The following is a 20,714-nucleotide window of genomic DNA, read 5'->3' as shown; positions in this document are numbered from 1 at the left end:
TGTTGGTGACACGATGGCCGACATCTATAAAGACAACTTCTTTTTTTACCCCATTTCGACCGAAACTAAATCTTTCCTTTTAGTTTCAATATTCTGCTTTTTGAGATTCGGCGGGAATTTTAAATATTATTATCTCCAATACAAAATTATTAAAACGTTCGTAATTATCAGTCGCATTCAAAAAGAAAAATTACAATTCTTTGATTTTTTCATCAAAACATATTATAAACAAGCACCGCGCGAAGAAACGTCAAACGCAATCTTTCCGTTTCTGTTACTTTTCAGCTGCGTTCCACTCAGGGGGGGGGCGACATCTATATCTCACTACAGGCAGCTCGCCCGTAGCCAACACAAGCTGTCAACTTCGGCACCAGAACGAAAGGGAAATGTCAACTTCGGCTCCAGCACAAAAGAACAGCTGTTCGTTACGGAACCAAAACAAAGCAACTGCGCACTGTAAAAAAAAAGTACAAAAACGGCAGGCATAAAATGGAAATAAAGTAATTATTGTTTTTATGTAAAATTTTACCGCAATGTACGTTTAAAAGTTAGTGTATGTTTGTGAGGTGAGTTTTATCAATTTATTTGCAAAATAAAGTTCTAAAGATGGGATGATTAAGCACACATCGGGCCGATGACCTCATTTAAAGTTGTACTTTTATCACATGAAACGTTTAACTTAACTACTGTGTAATTTGATTTTTACTACATTAATTCTTATAACAAAAATTGAATTATTAAAAAAAGAAATATTTTTGTTTTCACTGTGCACAGTTTGCGCGCGTTATCAATCTCAATCACCCAAGATGGCGGTCTTTAGCATCCCCCTGGTTCCACTTAAGAAAAATCTTTTCGTGACCCTTTCCTTGACCGTTTCTTGGGCGTTTTTTTGTATGGAGTTTTGCGTTCCTTCCCATCTGCGTATCAGCCTTATAGTAAAAAGGAATTCCATACCTCTATTTAATGTGTTTTAAATACCACAATATGTAAAACCGATAAGTACCATCAATAAACAAAATTGAAATTGAAGTCGAAAAAAATGCGAATATAAAAACACCCAGCATTAATTTGTGAGGCATTATTATAAAATTTACTGCAAATTCAATAAAAATATAAATTCAGGGGTGACCAAAGTATGGCCCGCGGGCCAAATGTGGCCCGCGAGGTGGCATTTTGTGGCCCGCGGACCAATTTTGAATGATCATGTAAAATGGCCCGTTGACCACTTGTAAAGTGATTTTATGCTTTTTCAAAATTAAGGTTTATTTTAAAATGTTATTGGCTAATCTTTTTTTTTAATAAAAAACTTAAGATTTATCAATATTTTGATCCCCACTTAAGGATACAAATAATTTGTTCAAAAAATTTAAAAATAAAACAATTCACACGTTTCAATGTGCTGCCCATAATTGAAAATTCGGCTATTATGCCAAATCAAGTATTCCGAGAAAAACGCGTTTTAGTGTTTGTCACCAAATCACACCAAGGCAATTTCCCATAAGAGTGGCATATTAGCCGTTTGGTTTTTCGCATCGGCAGCTAAACCTAAACACTATTTTAGTGAAATTCAAGTTGCAGAAGATGCGTTGGAACATCCTCTACCACCTGGTGCTAATATCTCGTTTTTGCCAAAAGTGGATATTAGCCGTTTTTTCAATGGTGGGCAGTGTGAGTGAAACTAGTAAATATCGTCAAAACTTTCATCAAACATTTTTGGAAATTTTAAAAAACGTTCCAGTTTGACTTAGGTGGAATTCTGTAATCGTTCCTAAAAATATAAGTTTTCTTTATTAATTTGCAAGTCATAATGACCCTTTTATGAACTGACCCTCAAACTTACATTGCACTTCCTTCGGGATTCGAACTCATTACAGTTAGTTAACGAATCTGATTGACTATCAACTGATTCAGGCAGACAAAATGTGGAAATTGGAGGATCAAGTTTTTTGCAAATATTTTACAAAGCTCTCGTCGATCAACCCACCCCTCTACCATTATAAAAAAACGGCTCGAAAACCCAGGAGCAAAAATATATTTTCAAAAAACATCAAAACTTCAATTTAAGTGCAATCAGCTGAAATTGATTAAATATGTATTCCTTTTCATTTAGAATCATTTGAGCATGTTTGGGGTTATTAAAAATAATTTAAATTATAGTGAGTTTTCGATGAAATAAATAAATGTTTTTTTAGTCGAATTTTATTTTTTTAAATATAATGATTGCAGTTTAACTATACGGAAGCTGACAACACTTTCTAACATTTTTTTTCATTGAATTGTTGAAATTCTGGCTCTCAACGATTTTTCATTAGCCACTCTTAACTTATCGATAAAATTACGCCTTTAGATGAATTGTTCAACATGTAACGTCACCATTTTCGAAATATAAAAACAAAACATTTAATATTTTTTTAAACACAAGAACATTCATCTAAAAACTTTTTTTTCAAATATCTGAAACAATAATATCAACAATATCGATAGAAAACCGTTATGTTGTGGTTTCTATTATTTTGTATTTTTTTTTTTATATAACAGAAATTAGAACTTTTGAATTTAAATAACGTAATTTAATTGTTTTAATAACCTTTTTTCTGTAAGTTTTTTGAAAACTTTTTCTTACTCTTGTCTATTCCATAGTTATAAGTAATAATTTTTCGATTGAAATACGATGAAAAACACAGCTGAAAGGAACACCAAAACTCTGTTATGTACCTAAATGAACTCATTGTAACTTGATTATTCACAAATAAAACCGAATTGAATTGAATTAATAACCTTTTTTGTAAATTTGGCCCGCATGCTCATTTGAGCTTCAAATTTGGCCCGGCCTCCAAAAACTTTGAGCACCCCTGATATAAATCAACAGCTAATTGGGTACTAAAGCCATATGTAAATTTTTATGTATAATGGTAAAAAACACGTTTAAAAACCATTTCTGATATTTTTTTTTTTCATTTTAATGCGATTTTTTTTTTGACAAGACAACATTTTTTCGATGGATCAACTATGGTCCTCTTGGAACGAGCTGTCAAGTAGGAGCTTTTCTGTCAAGAAGGACCGATTTAAAAATCCATTTTAAACTCTATGTAATCGTACAAACACACAAAAAAATATTACGGTAATGACAAAAGTAACTTACTTTGGAATTAAAAAGTTGTTAAAATGTGCTACATTAAAAGTTTTTTTCTTGTTTTGAAAATGAAAACTTTTACTGCTACAGTTTTTGAAAATCTCATTGCTCACTGACTTAAAAGTTTTTACTTTTAATTCGACTGTAAAATTTCTTTCATTTTGAAGTTCTCGTGTATCCGTGTACGCCTAAGTCGCAAATGTAAACAAACACTTTGGTGGTTTCGGTGGTGCTGGTGAGTCTAGGACGCAAAGCAAAGCCGACCGCGGCAGCAGCCAGGACTCGGACGCGGAAACCTTCGTAAGCCAAACAGCAGCAGCGGAACGCCTTCGAAGGAGGGTGGTGCAGGAGCGGGACGAGGTCGAGTGCTCGAAAAGGACAAGGCCAGCTTCCTGTAGAAACTGCAGCTGTTCCACGGCCGGAATGCGTAAGAAGGAAGTTTGGGTGTTTTGGGGGGTTTGTGATTGATTTTGTTTGTTTTTGTAAGATGAGAGGAATGTGGATTCGCACCGGTTGTATTCGGTGGTGGTGGCCCGGGATTGGTGATTGAAGGTCAATTCCCGCGAGGACTGGGCGAGATCATCGAGGAGATGGCGCTGCCGAAGCGTTGCGTGAACAACGAGATTGCGTTGAAGAAGATTAACTTCCGGTTTTTGGACAAGTACGAGAAAGTTTACTTTCATGGTGAGGAGAAGGATCCGACGAAGAGGAGGACGACAAAAAGCTACATAATCGGAGGTGGTCAGCGCAGATGTTGCACTCGGTGCCGGTGGTTGACAGCACCGGTGAGTATTGAGAATGTGTGCAGTGGCTAGCCAACTTCACTTACTTTCCATCTCTTTTAGCAACTTCCCGCCCACAAACACTCACGTCGCGACGGCGCAGCTTCAGCCGAATGAATCTGGACAGTGAGCCAAAAAAAATCTGTGCAATTCTCGAAGTAGGATTACGTGTTCAAAATCGAACTCCGTTCCGAGGGCCTCATCAACTCCATGTTCCGTATGCGCTTCCAGGGTCGGGAACTCCCCGTTCAGGCACTTTAATTTCCAGCCGGGAAACGTCGACCACCCTTCCCGAATCAATGGCCAACTCCTCCAAGACTGTCCTGATTGAGGCCGGAAACGTGACCATCGTGTTACACTGCTGTCGCGCGACGAAGCCTCCATCCGGAACCGTCCAGCCTGGGATATTCGGAAGTGACCGGTGGAGTTCCGTATGAAGCAGAAGCTAGTGGAGAAGCGATAAATACAAAAAACATACTGTTTACATTTTTTTAACTAAAAGGTTAAAAACCAAGCACATTTTTCTGAAATTATCCCTGTAGTGCTAAATGTTGTTTATTCTTGCCATAAAAGGTTTCTTTTCCAATTAAAAGTAAAATACTTTTACCAATACAACGATTTTGTTCCATAAATGCATGGTAGTATCAAAAACTTTCCAACTTTTAAATTGAAAAGTTTGAACTTTCTACGAATATTCACCAACGCGAACTTTTAATCCAACGAACGATCTTTTTAAATTTAGAGTAGTTTTTCTTTGTGTGAAGGGTCATTGTACTCAGAAAAATAAACTTTATCGCTGTAAACAATAATATCAGCAATCTAAGCTTCATTTTAGGACCCAAATATCGACTACATGTACGAATATTTTTCTGTATTCAAGTAAGACATTACCCAAGTAACCATCCAGCACTAAAAAAAATCATAAATAAGCTGCAAAACAGCATACCCCAGCAAATCTGTCATAAAACAGCTAAGATGAAAGCAAAACAGCTTTAAAACAACTGCACGGACAACAGCTAAAATAGAGCTGATTTCCAGCAGTCACTAGCAACCTAGGGGTTAATCACTTCGAGTATACTGCATACGCGTATCATACGCACATAATATTCTCATTGTCTGCATGCCGTATTGACGATATAGACACCATATTCGTCGCATATGAGGTCATATCTACCCAAATATCAGCGTGAATATCATACGCGTATAATACTCGCGCAGTATTCCTAGGTTGCATACCGTATCGACTCCAATATTGGCTTCATATTGGTGCAGTATCAGAAGTGAATTGCCCTTTGCTAGCAACACTGTTATGATTTTTTTCAAAAAACTGGCAACACGGTTACCGGTTTGAGTGAGAGTGAAAGAGAGCGAGTGAGAACAACAACAAAATGCCACAAAACTCTCGCTCACTCCACTTACTCGAAAAGCAAACACACCGAAATCAACATGGCGATTAAAATCGTGCTCTGTAAAATTGCAGCTGGAAGGTTTATTTTTCTATTTTTGTAAGTATACAGCAGAATAAACTGTTTGCAATAATTGATTGATAAATTTATATCTTCCAGGACGCACAAAACCACCACTTTGTAGCATCTATGGCGTGCAAAGCATAGGAAAAAGCACCCGTTCTAAGGACTTCCAAAATAGGGAATTTTCCAGATTTTAACGGAGGTCTGTGCTGCTATGGATATTCCGGATTTTGACAACAAATTTAGCGAACGGTATGTACTAGCGGACCTCCAGCTGCCCCGGGGCCAAAATGGCTAGAAAGCCCACCTCATTCTGATAATTTTGGTGAAAAGATGTCAACTTGCGTGTGATTATGAAATAAGCTCAAATAAGAAACATTTTAACCCAAACCCAAGTGTTTTTTTTTTTCTCCAAATTAAGTAATCAACTGATTAATGACATTGTGTGACGGGAATTTAGAGAACATCTGGATTTTAAGTGCGATTTGTAGGATTTTCCTAAATTTTTGATTAATTTGTCTCGAGCAAAAGTGAGATGCACATTTTAGTACGACACGCAACTTACAAATACTGCAGAAACTACGTCTGCATCCCACCGCATTTTAAGGCGAGCCGGCAAGCGCGCATGGACCAACGAAAACATCTTCAACCCCGTTCCTGGTATCAAGACTCCATCACCAAGCATTTCATCAAATAAATTGTTCTCTCAGCAATTTCCTCCCATCAGCGATGTCGGTAAAGAAGTTGTAAACAAACCGAAAATAGAACTGGGGTAGGAGGACGAGAGAGAAAGAGATGACAACATTTTTGCATCTCATAATTTTTTTTGACGTTTTGCAGGGCCGGATCCAGAACAGTAGGGGCCTAGCTCTAAAACAGAAATATAAAGTCCAAACTCAGCTGCAAATCAGCTGTAAAAGCGCTTTTCCAACATTTTTGAAAACACTTCAGCTGTTATTCACTGCAGGTAAAGCGCTGTTAGTGCTGATCAATTACTACTTTTAGTGCTGGATGGTTACTTGGGTAGTTACAAATATAGCTAGAAATTCGGCCCAGCCTGTATCGTTAGATAATTAAAGAAATTATAAATCGACACTAACATAAATTATGTTTAATTAAGCAATGTATTGTTATAAACCACTAATAGTTTGATGCATGCAAAAATATTTTGGTTGATACAACGAATTTTTTTTTTAAATAGTGACAAAAACGTTTTTAAATATTTGTACCAGCCTAAACCCCAACATCAACAGAAAATCGACAATTTCAAAATACGTACCCTGAATTAGATTCGCTGTTGTAAAATTCATCCGTTTGATACACATTGTTTTTAACATTACTGTCACAAATGTTCTTTTCGTTACAGGCTAATAAAGCTTCAATGCGAAACGAATTTGTATTAAGAGAAGATTTATTCTTTTTGTATGTACGTTCATATGCATTGTACTTCATTGTTACACAGCTTGAAATTTCAGGAAAACAGTTGGGTAATGAGTTCACGTGGAGTCCACAATCATCGGTAGTAATCGATTCCAAATCACTTTTTATCTGCTGTGACATCACTTTTTTTTTAATTATTAGCTTCAATGATAACAAACTTGAACCCGATCAACGCGAGTGTCGTATTTAGTCGGTGGTTTATGTCATACTAACTTCTCTGTTCCCTCTAGCTATTGATTCTGTATGTATTCTATATATGTGGTACCCTGTAAAAGTCTACTTGTCCCGTTCTAGCAATGCGCTATAATGATTGGACGACCAAACAAAAGGGCGTGGTTTTGTAAATTGCGAAAAAGTAAAGGGTGTTTTTGGTACTTTATAACTGGTTGATATCGAATGTGGATAGACATTTTGTTAATAATTTTGAAATATGATTGGTTTCAATGACACAAGCAATGGAAATAACACCGACTGACCATAGAATACCCGACGCTAACAATCGCGAACCTCGTGCAGACGTTAATAACAATATTTTACCATTTAAATGATACAAAATCAAATCAAATATACAGTATTGCCTTGGCGTTCTCGATTTCGAGATTCCTACTCGAAACTAGGTGTTCGAAGGCTTGAATGTTGAGGCAATTTTGCAAACCTCTTTGTTCACCTAAGCTTCCATCCACTCCGCGATTCGAACTGACGACTTTGGATTGTGAGTTCAACTGCCTACCAGTGACTCTACCGAGACAGGTCCCAGGGAGACGAGCAGGAAATTTAAACATTAAAAAAATGAAATTATTCGCTCTACAGCAGCGATTCTCAACGGGGGTACCGAGCCTACTTGATTTACATGGCAGGGGGTACCAACCTAGAAGAAGGTTGAGAATCGCTGCTCTACAGCATTGCCTTGGCGTTCTCGATTGCGAGATTGCGATTGTGAGTTCAACTGCCTACCAGTGACTCTACCGAGACAGGTCCCAGGGAGACGAGCAGGAAATTTAAACATTAAAAAAATGAAATTATTCGCTCTACAGCAGCGATTCTCAACGGGGGTACCGAGCCTACTTGATTTACATGGCAGGGGGTACCAACCTAGAAGAAGGTTGAGAATCGCTGCTCTACAGCACACGGAAAGGGGATCGATCGCCAAACCAGCGACCGAATTTTGCTGGGTTGGTTTTGCTGATATCAGCGAAATTTTTATCTAAACCAGCGAAATTTTTCGCTGAAAAAGGTGGCTGCGCGAAATCAAATCCAGCAACTTGGTTTCGCTGGTTTGTTATTTCCGAAACGGTTTCTTTTCCAGCGAAAGTTTTCGCACATCCTTCCGACAGCCGTCATAAATGTTTGTTATTGTTCACGTTTGGAAGCGATTTGTGGCAATTGAATTGCTTTAGGGGTTTTTTTCAAAACAAAAAAGCATGAAAAAGTTCTGCATCAAGTGTTCAGCATTAAAATACATACTCAACAGGTAATGGTTCTTTTCAATGAAAAGAAGCACGTTTCCATAAAGTTCTCGCAGCAGAAAAATACGGTGCAGTGAAGCTGGAGATGTATTTGTACTGCTTCATAGATAAGTGCACAAATTGTCGCAGGTGGCAGCAAGAATCGTAGGCGAGGAACTTGGCCATGGCCGCGGAACAGTTTGTGTTGTGGCAAGTAAGTACAACCTGGCTATACTTTCTTTTAATTCTGCTTCCATTACTGCGAAATCTTTTCTGACGATTGTTCCATCCGTAAACCTCCGTCAACCGGAACGGAACTTTAAGATTTTTAGGTCGGTAACGGGTCACGCGCTGGAAAAAAACAACATGCAAGACGGTTTTAAACAACCACTTTGCCACATGCTTTTACACGATTCCCAATTAATCTCTGGTTCTCAAATCCTCTGGTTTATTTTGGCATAGGCTTCTGCCGCCAAAACAAAAAAACAAACGTCGGTGATAAAAACGCTGATCCAGTGCAAAAAAACACTGGTCCAGTGGAAACATTCGCTGAACCAGCGGATTTTTCGCCGAAACCAGTAGAATAATCTCCTGGTTGATTTTGGTACGAGCTGCTGCCGCCGGAAAAAAAAACCCGGACGTCAGCGATAGAAAACGCTGATCCAGCGTAAAAGAACACCAGTTCAGTGAAAAAATCCGCTGAACCAGCGAATTGTTTCCCAAAACCAGTACAATAATCTCCTGGTTGATTTTGGTGCCCTGCCGCTTTTTCCAAACCAGCGAGAAAATTTTCTGATTCTAGCAAAACTGATCCCCCAAACAGCGACATTTTTCACCAAACCAGTGTTTTTTTTTTCACTGGTTTGGTAGAATTTCATCGGTTTCCAAACCAGCGAAAAAAATTAGCGATTCTAGGTAATTTTTGTGCAGGCTGAGAAATTAGCGACATTTTTCGCTAGTTTTAGCGAACTTTATCGCGATTTGGCGATGGATCCCCTTTCCGTGCATTGCCTTGGCGTTCTCGATTGCGAGATTCCTACTCGAAACTAGGTGTCCGAAGGCTTGATTGTTGAGGCAATTGCAAACCTCTTTTTACACCAGGGGTGACCAAAGTATGGCCCGCGGGCCAAATGTGGCCCGCGAGGTGGCATTTTGTGGCCCGCGGACCAATTTTGAATGATCATGTAAAATGGCCCGTTGACCACTTGTAAAGTGATTTTATGCTTTTTCAAAATTAAGGTTTATTTTAAAATGTTATTGGCTAATCTTTTTTTTTAATAAAAAACTTAAGATTTATCAATATTTTGATCCCCACTTAAGGATACAAATAATTTGTTCAAAAAATTTAAAAATAAAACAATTCACACGTTTCAATGTGCTGCCCATAATTGAAAATTCGGCTATTATGCCAAATCAAGTATTCCGAGAAAAACGCGTTTTAGTGTTTGTCACCAAATCACACCAAGGCAATTTCCCATAAGAGTGGCATATTAGCCGTTTGGTTTTTCGCATCGGCAGCTAAACCTAAACACTATTTTAGTGAAATTCAAGTTGCAGAAGATGCGTTGGAACATCCTCTACCACCTGGTGCTAATATCTCGTTTTTGCCAAAAGTGGATATTAGCCGTTTTTTCAATGGTGGGCAGTGTGAGTGAAACTAGTAAATATCGTCAAAACTTTCATCAAACATTTTTGGAAATTTTAAAAAACGTTCCAGTTTGACTTAGGTGGAATTCTGTAATCGTTCCTAAAAATATAAGTTTTCTTTATTAATTTGCAAGTCATAATGACCCTTTTATGAACTGACCCTCAAACTTACATTGCACTTCCTTCGGGATTCGAACTCATTACAGTTAGTTAACGAATCTGATTGACTATCAACTGATTCAGGCAGACAAAATGTGGAAATTGGAGGATCAAGTTTTTTGCAAATATTTTACAAAGCTCTCGTCGATCAACCCACCCCTCTACCATTATAAAAAAACGGCTCGAAAACCCAGGAGCAAAAATATATTTTCAAAAAACATCAAAACTTCAATTTAAGTGCAATCAGCTGAAATTGATTAAATATGTATTCCTTTTCATTTAGAATCATTTGAGCATGTTTGGGGTTATTAAAAATAATTTAAATTATAGTGAGTTTTCGATGAAATAAATAAATGTTTTTTTAGTCGAATTTTATTTTTTTAAATATAATGATTGCAGTTTAACTATACGGAAGCTGACAACACTTTCTAACATTTTTTTTCATTGAATTGTTGAAATTCTGGCTCTCAACGATTTTTCATTAGCCACTCTTAACTTATCGATAAAATTACGCCTTTAGATGAATTGTTCAACATGTAACGTCACCATTTTCGAAATATAAAAACAAAACATTTAATATTTTTTTAAACACAAGAACATTCATCTAAAAACTTTTTTTTCAAATATCTGAAACAATAATATCAACAATATCGATAGAAAACCGTTATGTTGTGGTTTCTATTATTTTGTAATTTTTTTTATATAACAGAAATTAGATCTTTTGAATTTAAATAACGTAATTTAATTGTTTTAATAACCTTTTTTCTGTAAGTTTTTTGAAAACTTTTTCTTACTCTTGTCTATTCCATAGTTATAAGTAATAATTTTTCGATTGAAATACGATGAAAAACACAGCTGAAAGGAACACCAAAACTCTGTTATGTACCTAAATGAACTCATTGTAACTTGATTATTCACAAATAAAACCGAATTGAATTGAATTAATAACCTTTTTTGTAAATTTGGCCCGCATGCTCATTTGAGCTTCAAATTTGGCCCGGCCTCCAAAAACTTTGAGCACCCCTGTTTTACACCTTAGCTACCATCCACCCCGGGATTCGAACTGCCGAACTTTGGATTGTTAGTCCAACTGCCTACCAGCGACTCCACCGAGACAGGACCCAGGGAGACGACTCCTACACCTGGACTGAGCTAACGACCTAACCTTTAGGTTAGTCCGGGGCCAACATTTACTTCCCGTTCGACGGAAGACGTGATCAGACAAAGCTCGTCTCGAAACATGCCACCGGGATCGTCTGTGATCGAACTTAGGCCGACTGGGTGATAGGCAATCACGCTTACCCCTACACCACGGTAAACATTAAAACAAAGGTCGTCAGTTCAAACACTGGGGTGGAAGGTTCCTTGGAGTAGAAAGAGGTTTGGGTGCTCTCTCCATTCAAGCCTTCGGACTCCTAGGTTCGAGCAGAAACTTGCAATAGAGACCACGGGGGTCGTTAATGTGGATGGTTTGATTTTGATAGACCGGTAATTTGAAAATTATTTCAGGAAGCTGTAAAGATAAAAGCATTATTTGAAAAACAAATGCTCCAGGTGGTTCCATTGCTGTTTTTAAAGGTATCGTTAGTTTATGCAATTTGGTATGATAAATGATAAGGAATAGGACAAGGAATGATATAGAAATTTAAATAAATCATATAGTGAATAGATAAAACATATGAGCAGTAAATTTAAATATGGTTCCAAGAAGCTGTAAAAACAAAGCAAAAGTTCAAAGTACAAATGCTCCAGATAGACATGCATGATTGGAGCACGAATAGAGCACAAAAGAAGACAAAAAACTTTCTTCTCACACACAATTTCGGCCATCGATCACACGCATCCACTTCATTAATTGAACTGTTTCGATTCAAAATTCATCACATTCAGCATAATATAATGAGACAAATCAAGCATTTGGTGGGGTTTTGGGGGGTTTTCCGGGGTCCAAAAATGCACACGTACACACAGTTTCACATAAAACACTCATCTTACAAAAACTACATTTATTAAACTACACAATACTACATATGGGTCATTCCACCTGAAGTGTGCAAGAAAAAATGCAAATTTAAAAATTACCATCTTCGATTCTGCTCAAATTTGGCAGAGCTGTTGAGACTATCAAAACATGCAAAAATCCCGAATTTCATCAAAATCGGACCTCCCCCTCCATTTTTGTACCCTCCCAAAAAATCGACTTTTTGGCGATTTTTGAGCGAAACCCCTATCTTCAAACGACGATAACTCAGGAACCACAAAACTTAAAGAGTCGGTCTTAGACTCAATTTTGATGGAAATTGGACGTAGAATCCATTTCCGTGATCAAAATTTAGATTAAAATATGTTTTCAATCTGTATTGCGCAATTGAAAAATTTAAATGGCCGTATCTCAAAACAGCCCTATTTATTTTTTAAATTTGACCTCACCATCGTATTCCCCGTCCAATTTTACATAAGAATCACTTATTGACAGAAAGGAATATGTTTCGTTCCAGAGATATCGAATTTTAAAGTTTTAAGTATTTGAAATTACCTAAATTAGCTACACTCGCCGCATATGCTAGAACAGGGGTGGCCGTTCGCTGGATTAAAAGTTCGCGTTGGTGAATATTCGTAGAAAGTTCAAACTTTTCAATTTAAAAGTTGGAAAGTTTTGATACTACTGTGGTACCCAAGTACGGCCCTGACGCCAACATCAGTAGGAACAAACGAGTACAGCCCTGACCGATTAGCAGGAAGCTGTCAAGTGAGGATTAGGGAAGTAAACAACAGCAGAGTCAGTCTGATCTGGAGTAGCGTGGCGAGTGGTCGTAAGAGTACCACATTGGCGACGAGGAAAAACAAGTGATTTGTGAATTGTTTTGTTTACAGGAAGAAATAGAGAAAGAAATGTGGTTGTGATTTTTCGTTGGGTAAAAAAAAAGCAGGGCAAGGCTCCGTTGTCCTTGGCCTCTACCCAAGGTTTGGAATCCAAAAAAAAAAGTTTAGTGTAACAAGATAACGGTGAAAAGGAGAAGAAGCCGATGATGAGTCTCGGACGTGAGCTCGTACGAACAAGACGTATTTCCATCGACGCTCTCGAGAATAAGTCCGGTTTCGAACAATAGTCCTCCGCGGCTATTGTTTCGTACGCGTTTTTCTTTGTTAGCTAAAAGCGGAATCTTCCCCGGAAGAGTAAAAATGGCGAACAGTGTACGAAAGAACACTGCGAAGTTGGTCTTCGGACCAGGAATCAAGGTACCGTCGTACCTGGACGTGCTGAAGTTCTCGATGGACACCCTGAAGCTGTCAGCAGCGGATATCCACAGCATTTACAAGGACGAGAATGGCGGCCAGTTTTACGTCAAGCTGATTGACGAGGAGACTTTCTCGGCGTTCATCGCCGAATCGGACGAACACTACCAGTTCAAGTTCGAGGACGGAACAACGGCAAGGGTGGCGGTAGAGCAGGCATCACGCGTCTTCCGGTACGTCCGGATCTTCAATCTGCCACCGGAGATTGACGACGCCACGATCCAGTATGTGCTGGGTCAGTACGGGACCATACGGCAGCACGTGCGCGAACGTTTTCCCAACGAGCTGAAGGTGAACATTTTCACCGGTGTACGAGGGGTGCACATGGAGGTGGCGAAGGAAATTCCTGCACACCTTTACATAGGACATTTCCGAGCCCTCATCTTCTATGATGGGCTCAAAAATAAGTGCTTTTTCTGCAAGGCAGAAGGGCACGTCAAGCAGAATTGCCCCAAAATGGCGGCGATCTCAACAGGCAGCGGTAGTGGCAGCGGCAGCAGCGGAGGCAGCGGCAGCTCGGCGCCGTCCCTTGGTAGGCCTGCAAAACCGATCATCGATTTCGGCCAGCCGATCGCTCCTGCGATGACGTTGCTTAACCAGAAAAAGAACGACGACACACAAAACCCGATCACCACGACATCAACGCAAGCAGTACCTAGCGCCTCCACCACTACAACGGTAGCGGTACCGAGCGCTTCCACGACAACATCACCAAGCGTCTCCACACCAGCACCAATATCATCGACAACGGTAGCACCATCTGCAAGCACCACAACAACCAAGCAAACAGTGGACACTAACACCAACGACGGCGTGCTGGACGCTTTGCGGCCGGGCGGCGTAAGCGAAGAACACATCGACAAAGCAGACACCGACGCGATGGACGCCGAGATCAGCGAACTCGATCGCCAGACGTTGCTGAAGCGTACGAAGAGTTCCTCTCCGGTCTTTTCTGAGGGTGATGCGGGTAAGCTGGGTGGGAAGGGAAAGGGGGGTAAGGGAAAGGGTGGGCCAACTGGAGAGGGGGATGGGTTCATTCCGGTTCCAAATGGTAAACGCAACAAGAAGAAGAAGACAACCTAAATCATCCATCGTTCCATCGTTTTATCGTACCATCAATAACTAAAAAACATCTTAATAATGGCCGCAACAACATTCTCTAGAAAACTAGCCACAATTAACATCAACGCTATTAGCACTAACATCAAGCTAGGTTTATTGAAGGACTTCGTGTGGAATAATGATCTTGATATTGTTTTTCTTCAGGAAGTGTCGTTTGAAAACTTTAAATTTCTTGCTTCCCATTTTGCTTTTGTTAATATCAGTGTCGACAACAAAGGAACTGCTGTGTTGATTAGAAAAAATATCGAGTTTGATAACATGTTAATGAACCCAAATGGTCGAATTCTGTCGGTCACAATCGATAAAGTTCACTTTATCAACGTTTATGGTCATTCTGGATCACAATACCGACACCAACGTGACGTTCTGTTTTCAAATGATATCATCCCACACCTATCTGCTGCCCATCCCAACGTAATTCTAGGCGATTTTAATTGTATTCTTTTAAATTCGGATTCAAACGGAACCGTGAAAAATTTATGCCAAGGACTGAAAGACCTAACATCAAATCTTGATTTAATCGATATCGGAAATTCATTTCACCGTAATACGATTTATACATTTTTCAGAGGAGATTCTGCATCCAGAATTGATAGAATTTATGGACCAAAAGATTTTTTGGAAAAAGTTTTATGTTTCGATACATTATCAACTGCCTTCTCTGATCACCGTGCAATAGTTTTGAAATTTAATGTTGACTCAAATTCTAACGTCACTTCCACCGGTAGAGGTTTCTGGAAAATAAATCCCTCTTTTTTGCATGATGAGGATATCAAACGTGAATTTGTTTTAGAAATTCAAAATACCAGACAAAGATTTGCATATAACAATAATTTTTGTCGATGGTGGATTGAACATTTTAAACCAAAAGCAAAATCATTTTTTAAAACAAGATCTTTTGAATTGAATAAATTTATAACATCTAGTAAAAGCTTCCTTTACGGTTGTCTTAGAGAAATATCATGCAAACAAAGCAACAATGAAAATGTTGAGAAGGAACTATCTTTTGTAAAATCCAAATTGATGAATATTGAACAAAATCGACTTTCAAATTTAAAATTGAAAATCCAGCCAGAAAATATAATTGAAGACGAGAAACTAAGTACATTTCAAATGTCTAAATACGCTGCAAAAAACTCAATTATGGAACTTTTAATTAATGGTAACCTTACTTCTGAAAAAACTAAACTTCAATTAGCTTTAGAAAATCATTTTAGCTTATTATTCGAAGGCGATAAAACTTTTTATCCAGGTGTGAATAATATTTTTAATCACGTGAAAAACCGTTTAACTCTTGAACAAAGCAATAATTTAATAAAACCAATTGATCTCAACGAACTACAAGAGGCACTACAACAAGCTTCTAAAAAGAAAAGTCCAGGACCAGATGGACTGACATACGAATTTTACTGTACTTTCTTTGACGAAATAAAAAATGACCTTTTGAAACTTTTTAATCTATTTTTGATGGGGGAGATTCCTAATACGGCTTTCGTTGAAGGGATAGTAACATTAATTCCTAAAAAAGAACAATCCTTTGACATTTCTGACAAACGTCCGATTAGCATGTTGAACTGTGATTACAAACTTTTTGCTAAAATCATTATGAATCGATTACAACCCCTTATGGATTTCTTAATTGGACCAGGTCAAGCTGCAGGTATTTCTGAAAAATCTTGTATAACAAATCTAAAACTGCTTAGAAATCTAATTATCAAAGCAAAAAAATCTAAATCATTAAAAGTACTTGTTGCAAGTTTCGATTTAGAAAAGGCTTTCGATAGGGTTGATCATCATTTTCTTTGGTTAACCTTAGAAAAATTTGGTTTCCCAATTCAATTTGTTAACTTAATTCGTAATCTGTATAAAAATGCTTCCTCTAAGATACTATTTAACGGTTTTCTCACTAATAACATTTTCATAAAATCATCTGTTCGCCAAGGGTGCCCTTTGAGCATGGCTTTATTCATCATTTACATAGAACCACTTATTCGCATGCTTTACGATGACGTTAGAGGTTGTCTAATAGATAATAGCTTTTTGAAAGTTATTGCCTATGCAGATGACATTAATGTCGTTATTTGCAATAATCACGAATTTGATAAGACCTTGGAGCTCATCAACTATTTCAGCATTTTTGCTAAAATTAGGTTGAATGTTGGAAAGTCTCAATACATGAGACTAAACAATTGCCTCTCGGGTCCACATGTTCTCAAAGAGGTCTCATCGCTCAGAATACTAGGAATAGATTTATCTGAAAATTTTAACACTATCATTGAAAACAATTACTCTAGAATAATACTTAACATTAAGTTTTTAATTTCGATTCATCATAAAAGAAAACTAAACATTTACCAAAAATCATGGATTTTAAATCAAATTATTTTATCTAAATTATGGTACATAGCACAAGTTTTCCCTCCTAATAATTCAAATATCGCTGAAATCAGAACGATCTGCAGAAATTTTATTTTTAAAGGTGTTGGATTATACAAAGTTAAATTTGATCAGTTATACTTAGACGTTGATCAAGGAGGACTATCTCTCGTTGATGTTGAAAGTAAATGTAAAGCACTATTTGTAAAAAACATATTATTTCCTAGTCAAGACGGTATCAAAGATTCATTCATGTTATCACAGCAAACTAACAACACGCTTGGTCGGAACTCACGTGAGTGGCTAAGTTTGGCAGAAGAAATATCAAACGATACTGATTTAAACACAAGCAAAAAAATCTACCGTTTGTTGATTAGTAAGCAAAATATTAAAATCAAAATCGCAACCGAGTTCCCTGAATTGCCGTGGCAAAATTATTGGCAGAATATACAATCGAATTTCATTTCCTCTGAAGAAAAACATTCGCTATTCATTATGCTCAATGATCTTATTCCAACAAAAGCTAAACTTTTTCGCCATAAGGTTAGGGATACTAATACAAATTTGTGTGAATATTGTAATAAGTTAGATACATCAAAGCATCGTATAAAGTTATGTAGCAGCAGTAGATTAGTTTGGAATAGCGTAAAAACAACTATAATTAGAAAACTAGGCTTAGACATTGTAGATCCTGAGGAGTTGCTAGGGAAAACGTTTAAAAATGAAAAAGAAAAATTAGGTTTGTGGTTAGTAGTTGAAGCAATTGCCTACAATTTGAAAAACTTTGGAAATGGTACAGTAGCAGATTTTGAATGTAAAGTTAGGGAGAAACGATGGAACAACAAGAAATTTTACGACAGAGTTTTTGGAAAATGGATTTGTTATATTTGAAGATAACCTATAAATAAACAGTCATTAAACCAAAAAAAAAAAAAAAAAAAAAAATAAATAATAAAAAAAAAAAAACAAAAAAAAAAAAAAAAAAAAAAAAAAGATGGGTAAAGGAAAGCCCGAGATAAATTCAGTTTCAATTGTCTTTGCCGATTCTTTGAAGCGTTTATTGCTGATGGCCGTGTTGAAGTTCGGAGTTTGCGTTCTCGGCCGCGGCAACGATGGAAGTATTCCTTAATCATATGGGCCGGGATCCCAAGAATTGTAACCTAGATCCCTGCAAACAGATGCTGAAGTTCATCAGCTGGAAAAACGAGCCGGAACGAAAGCGAAAGATCCCTAAGGTAAATTATTACAGCATGAATTGCGAAAGAAAGTGGAGGTCACTTTCGTCCTGCCAGCAAAATTAAAAGTTGTAGTAGTGTGCGTTTGCGAAACGTCATTAAACTCTATACGACGGATAAACGATGAAAAAGTTTGTTGGTAGGGTTGTTGTTGTCTATAGAGTTATCTACGTGCGCATGTATTGCGTGTACGTACACGAAAAAGATTGAGGTTAAATTTTGTCCGCCCAGCAAAATCAAATGGTGCGCTAGTGTGTGTACGCGAAACGTCATAAAGCTCTATTCGACCATTACGGCAACTTTAACCTAAGTGGTAATTCGCTGCCTTTGGTATGGATAGTTTGCATAATTGTTCCAAATGGAAAGAGTGTCTGAGAAATTGTGCTCTATGAGAGATACTTGACGATAAATCGTAGAAGGCTCGGAATGAGGTTGCTACTCTGGTAAACAATTGCAAGGAAGGATGAACTTTTCCGTTTGCATGATAAGAGAATCGTATTGTTTCCCGTAAACAGTGGTTGATCTCAAGGGTGAACCACAGAAGGGAGGAAGACAAGGATCAGTCTCAAAGGAGACTTTAAAAAAAAAGTGTCTCAAGGGAGACAAGGATCAGTCTCAAAGGAGACTTAAAAAAAAGTGTCTCAAGGGAGACAAGGATCAGTCTCAAAGGAGACTTAAAAAAAGTGTCTCAAGGGAGACAAGGATCAGTCTCAAAGGAGACTTTAAAAAAGTGTCTCAAGGGAGATAAGGAACTAGTATCAAGGGAGACATACAAAAAAAAAGTCTCCAGGGAGACAAGAGGTCAGTCTCAAGGGACACATAAAAAAAAGTCTTCAGGGAGACAAAAAAGTTAGTCTCAAGGAAGACATAAAAAAAGATTCTCCAGGGAGATCAGAGGTTGGTCTCAAGGGAGACATAAAAAGTCCTTAATGGAGACATGAGGTATGTCTCAAGAAAGACTAAAAAATGAAGTCTCCAGGAAGACAGAAGAAGAAGAATTCTCAAATGAAATTACGAAAAATGAGAAAAGACAAGTGTCAAGTCGAATTTTTAGGGACGGTCTCACGTTGAACAATTCGTTAGGAGACTGTCAAATAAAGTTTCAAAGAAGATGGGAAAAGACAGACACAAAAACGGTATGTGGCTGACTAGCCTTGAGGAGAGATTGACTGTTGTCAAATGAAAGCTGTTGGTCAATAATAATAATAAAAAAAAAGAAGAATCCAACTTAAATTTTATCAAACTTTCGTTCTTGCCCTTTAGTCAAACCCAAGCGTAACCGAAGAAAGCTCTAGGTTAGAATACGCCTAGCTATTCTCTTGTCATTTATCAACACTTAAAGAATGCCATCAGGGTTCGGTGGTGAAGCGACTAGCGTCGTAGTCTCTCACCCCAGTAAGGTCCGGGTTCAATCCCAGACGGACCCGGTGGCATTTTTCGAGACGAGATTTGCCTGACCACGCCTTCTATTTGATAGAGAAGTAACACGTCGGTCCATTTGCGTAAAAAATGATGACTCACCACACATAACCTTCGGACGCTTAGAAATGAGCAGAAACTTGCAACAAAGACCACAAAGACCCGGGGGTCGTTAAAGCGGTTTGCTTTTTGAATGCCATTGAATTAGAATGCATTGAAGCATCACAAACGTAAAATAGGCAAGGCCTTCTGCGTAAAGTTAACCGCAGAGATGATTCGTTGAAGTAGGTTTAGTTTGAGCACGGAGTGTTCAAACAACAACATAATTATGAATCTACAGGACAGGAAGAAGCTTGAAGACACGCCACTATAAGCTCCATGTTTTGGTTTCAGCCAGATATTCGTTGGAAACATCTCGCTAAGAAGTTTAGCACTCCTTGACTCTCTGGAATGAGACATTGTTTGTCCACGAAGGCTCTGGATACTACTTGCTGTGGTTACAGCGTCACAATTAACTCAAAAGGAAAGAATCCAATATAAAAATTGGTAATGGGAAGGTTTGAGTGCATGTTAAAACTTTAAAGAACTAGTTTCCTAAAACCTATTTAGGAAATACAGACTGCTGCTTAGGACACAAAGGTAACATGATAAAAAAAAAAATGTTAGCACTAGGTGATTGAGCAAATGTTAGAAGATGTTTCAATCCATCGTCAAAAAAATCGAATGTCACTAAAAAGAAAAGAAAGAAAAAAAATACAATATTTTTGAGAAAAAGAGAGTAAAATAAAAAAAGAATATGTAAGACCCCAAAGTTAGATTTGATATTGTAAGGCAGGCTAGGGCAGGCTGGTAGTTAAAAAAAAAATCTAAAATTTTCACTCAAATAAGCATATGCAGGAAAGCATCATGCATTAATTGTTTTAGAAGGCTTTCTTTGCCCAGTGGAAAATGATCGAGCTCGAGCTGTCACAGCCCTGCGAAGTATGTTGGCTGACATATCGGGCGGCCAATCAAAAAAAAAAAACAGTTAGAATTCGCCTGACAAAAAAAAAACTTTTGCTAAAAATAGATAGGAAACCTGATGCAAACAAGTCTCCAGCTGTAATGTAAACATCTGTAAACATACTTTCAATGTGTTGGTAAATTTCTGACTAGAAAGTCATATTAGAAATAAATTGTATGGCAGTTCT

At 37.8% G+C, this 20,714-nt stretch overlaps 1 protein-coding gene across 5 annotated transcripts in view; it reads right to left on the bottom strand.

Moving 5' to 3' along the window:
- LOC120431258 (uncharacterized) overlaps positions 1 to 7,169 on the bottom strand; it is a 127,014-nt gene extending 119,845 nt beyond the window's left edge. For all 5 annotated transcript variants that reach the window (XM_052711384.1, XM_052711385.1, XM_052711388.1 and 2 more), the window contains exon 1: positions 6,664 to 7,169. The gene's annotated coding sequence lies outside the window, so the exon portion shown is untranslated. The remainder of the gene's footprint in view (positions 1 to 6,663) is intronic.
- Positions 7,170 to 20,714: the final 13,545 nt, after the last annotated feature.

Source organism: Culex pipiens, unplaced genomic scaffold (assembly GCF_016801865.2).
Source record: "Culex pipiens pallens isolate TS unplaced genomic scaffold, TS_CPP_V2 Cpp_Un0004, whole genome shotgun sequence".
Taxonomy (NCBI): Eukaryota; Metazoa; Arthropoda; class Insecta; order Diptera; family Culicidae; genus Culex; species Culex pipiens.
This window is presented reverse-complemented; position numbering and strand designations above follow the sequence as displayed.